The sequence below is a fragment of the Nicotiana tabacum genome, chromosome 11 (genome assembly GCF_000715075.1).
Source record: "Nicotiana tabacum cultivar K326 chromosome 11, ASM71507v2, whole genome shotgun sequence".
NCBI lineage: Eukaryota > Viridiplantae > Streptophyta > Magnoliopsida > Solanales > Solanaceae > Nicotiana > Nicotiana tabacum.
The window spans coordinates 86,557,936-86,562,370 of NC_134090.1; positions in this window are offsets into that span (position 1 = coordinate 86,557,936).

The following is a 4,435-nucleotide window of genomic DNA, read 5'->3' on the forward strand; positions in this document are numbered from 1 at the left end:
TAGTATCTTGTCATCGTTCGATTGAGGTCAAATTTTTCTCTTTTTGGCGAAGGCCCTTGGCCTTAAAGGGTGTTATTTCGAACTTATCGAAATAGTAACTCGTCGTCATTTGATCGAGGTCAAACTCTTTTCTTATTGGCGAAGACCCTTGGTCGTAAAGGGTGTTATTTCGAACTTACCAAAATAGTAGCCTGTCATCTTTCGATCGAGGTCGAACTCTTCTATTTTTGGCGAAGTCCCTTGGCCTTAAAGGGTGTTATTTCGAACTTTATCAAAATAGTAACCCGTCGTCGTTCGATCGATGTCGAACTCTTCTCTTTTTGACGAAAACCCTTTGCCTTAAAGGGTGTTTTTTCGAACTTATCAAAATAGTAACCCGTCATCGTTCAATCAAGGTCGAACTCTTCTCTTTTTGGCGAATGCCCTTGGCCTAAAAGGGTGTTATTTCGAACTTATCAAAATAGTAACCCGTCATCATTCAATCAAGGTCGAACTCTTCTCATACCCTTGGCCTAAAAGGGTGTTATTTCGAACTTATCAAAATATTAACCCATCGTCGTTCGATCGAGGTAGAAATCTTCTCTTTTTGACGAAGGCCCTTGACCTTAAAGGGTGTTATTTGTAACTTTATAGAAATAGTAACCCGTCGTCGTTCGTTCGAGGTCAAACTCTTCTCTTTTTGGCGAAGGCCTCTGGCCTAAAAGTGTGTTATTTCGAACTTATCGAAATAGTAACCCATTATCGTTCGATCGAGGTCAAACTCTTCTCTTTTTTGCATAGGCCCCAGGCATTAAAGTGTATTATTTTGAACTTTATCGAAATAGTAACCCGTCATCGTTCAATCGAGGTCGAACTCTTCTCTTTTTGGCGAAGGCCCTAGGCCGTAAAGGGTGTTGTTTCAAACCTATCAGAATAGTAACCCATCGTGGTTCGGTCGAGATCAAACTCTTCTCTTTTTGGCGAACGCCCTTGGCCTTAAAGGGTGTTATTTCGAACATATCGAAATAGTAACCCATCATCGTTCGATCGAGGTCAAACTCTTCTCTTTTTGGTGAAGGCCCTTGGCATAAAAGGGTGTTATTTTGAACTTATCGAAATAGTAACCCGTCGTCGTTCGTTCGAGGTCAAATTCTTCTCTTTTTGGCGAAGGCCCTTGTCCTAAAAGGGTGTTATTTCAAACATATCGAAATAGTAACCCGTCATCGTTCGATCGAGGTCGAACTCTTCTCTTTTTGGCGAAGGCCCTAGGCCTTAAAGGGTGTTATTTCAAACTTATCGAAATAGTATATTGTCATCGTTCGATTGAGGTCAAATTTTTCTCTTTTTGGCAAAGGCCCTTGGCCTTAAAGGGTGTTATTTCGAACTTATCGAAATAGTAACTCGTCGTCATTTGATCGAGGTCAAACTCTTTTCTTATTGGCGAAGGCCCTTGGTCGTAAAGGGTGTTATTTCGAACTTACCAAAATAGTAGCCTGTCATCTTTCGATCGAGGTCGAACTCTTCTATTTTTGGCGAAGTCCCTTGGCCTTAAAGGGTGTTATTTCGAACTTTATCAAAATAGTAACCCGTCGTCGTTCGATCGATGTCGAACTCTTCTCTTTTTGACGAAAACCCTTTGCCTTAAAGGGTGTTTTTTCGAACTTATCAAAATAGTAACCCGTCATCGTTCAATCAAGGTCGAACTCTTCTCTTTTTGGCGAATGCCCTTGGCCTAAAAGGGTGTTATTTCGAACTTATCAAAATAGTAACCCGTCATTGTTCAATCAAGATCGAACTCTTCTCTTTTTGGCGAATGCCCTTGGCCTAAAAGGGTGTTATTTCGAACTTATCAAAATATTAACCCATCGTCGTTCGATCGAGGTAGAAATCTTCTCTTTTTGACGAAGGCCCTTGACCTTAAAGGGTGTTATATGTAACTTTATAGAAATAGTAACCCGTCGTCGTTCGTTCGAGGTCAAACTCTTCTCTTTTTGGCGAAGGCCTCTGGCCTAAAAGTGTGTTATTTCGAACTTATCGAAATAGTAACCCATTATCGTTCGATCGAGGTCGAACTCTTCTCTTTTTTGCATAGGCCCCAGGCATTAAAGTGTATTATTTTGAACTTTATCGAAATAGTAACCCGTCATCGTTAAATCGAGGTCGAACTCTTCTCTTTTTGGCGAAGGCCCTAGGCCGTAAAGGGTGTTGTTTCAAACCTATCGGAATAGTAACCCATCGTGGTTCGGTCGAGATCAAACTCTTCTCTTTTTGGTGAATGCCCTTGGCCTTAAAGGGTGTTATTTCGAACATATCGAAATAGTAACCCATCATCGTTCGATCGAGGTCAAACTCTTCTCTTTTTGGCGAAGGCCCTTGGCCTAAAAGGGTGTTATTTTGAACTTATCAAAATATTAATCGTTCGATCGAGGTCGAACTCTTCTCTTTTTGGCGAAGTCCCTAGGCCTTAAAGGGTGTTATTTTAAACTTATCGAAATAGTAATCGTCGTCGTTCGATCGAAATCGAACTTTCCTCTTGTTAGAGAAGGCCCTTGGCTCTAAAGTGTGTTATTTCGAACTTTATCGAAATAGTATCCCATCGTCGTTCGTTCGAGGTCAAATTCTTCTCTTTTTGGCGAAAGCCCTTGGCCTAAAAGGGTGTTATTTAAAACTTATCGAAATAGTAACCCGTCATCGTTCGATCGAGGTAAAACTCTTCTCTTTTTGGCGAAGGCCCTAGGCCTTAAAGGGAGTTATTTCAAACTTATCGAAATAGTATCTTGTCATCGTTCGATTGAGGTCAAATTTTTCTCTTTTTGGCGAAGGCCCTTGGCCTTAAATGGTGTTATTTCGAAATTATCGAAATAGTAACTCGTCGTCATTTGATCGAGGTCAAACTCTTCTCTTATTGGCGAAGGCCCTTGGTCGTAAAGGTTGTTATTTCAAACTTACCGAAATAGTAGCCCGTCATCTTTCGATCGAGGTCGAACTTTTCTATTTTTGGCAAAGTCCGTTGGCCTTAAAGGGTGTTATTTCGAACTTTATCGAAATAGTAACCCATCGTCGTTCAATCGAGGTCGAACTCTTCTCTTTTCGGAGAAGGACCTTGGCCTTTAAGTGTGTTATTTCGAACTTATCGAAATAGTAACCTATCGTCGTTCGATCGAGGTCGAACTCTTCTCTTTTTGACGGAGGCCCTTGGCCTTAAAGGGTGTTTTTTCGAACTTATCAAAATAGTAAATCATCATCGTTCGATCGAGGTCAAACTCTTCTCTTGTTGGCGAATGCCCTTGGCGTTAAAGGGTGTTATTTCGAACTTATCGAATTAGTAACCGTCATCGTTTGATAGAAATCGAACTCTCCTCTTGTTTGTGAAGGCCCTTGGCCTTAGTGTCTTATTTCGAACTTTATCAAAATAGTCGTTCGATTGAGGTTGCAATCTTCTTTTTTTGGCGAAGGCCCTTGGCCTTAAAGGGTGTTGTTTTGAACTTATCGAAATAGTAGTCTGTCATCGTTCGATCGAGGTCAAACTCTTCTTTTTCTGGCGAAGGCCCTTGGCCTAAAAGTATGTTATTTCGAACTTATTGAAATAGTAACCCGTCATCATTCGATCGAGGTCGAAATCTTCTCTTTTTTGCGAAGTCCCTAGGCATTAAAGGGTATTATTTCGAACTTATCGAAATAGTAACCCATCATCGTTCGATCGAGGTCGAAATCTTCTCTTTTTGACGAAGACCCTTGAATCTAAAGGGTGTTATTTCGAACTTTATCGAAATAGTAACCCGTCATCGTTCGTTCGAGGTCAAACTCTTCTGTTTTTGGCGAAGGCCCTTGGCCTAAAAGTATGTTATTTCGAACTTATCGAAATAGTAACCTGTTATCGTTCGATCGAGGTCGAACTCTTCTCTTTTTTGCGTAGGCCCCAGGAATTAATGTGTATTATTTCGAACTTTATCGAAATAGTAACCCGTTGTCGTTCAATCAAGGTCGAACTCTTCCCTTTTTGGCGAAGGACCTTGGCCTTAAAGGGTGTTATTTAGAACTTATCGAAATAGTAACCCATCGTCGTTCGATCGAGGTCGAATTCTTCTCTTTTTGACGAAGGCCCTTGATCTTAAAGGGTGTTATTTGGAACATTATCGATATAGTAACCCGTCGTCATTCGTTAGAGGTCAAACCTTTCTCTTTTTGGCGAAGTCCCTTGGCCTAAAAGGGTGTTATTTCAAACTTATCGAAATAGTAACCCGTCTTCGTTCGATCGAGGTCGAAATCTTCTCTTTTTGACGAAGGCCCTTGACCTTAAAGGGTGTTATTTCTAACTTCATAGAAATAGTAACCCGTCGTTATTCGATCGAGGTCGAACTCTTCTCTTTTTTGCATAGGCCCCAGGCATTAAAGTGTATTATTTTGAACTTTATCGAAATAGTAACCCGTCATCGTTCAATCGAGGTCGAACTCT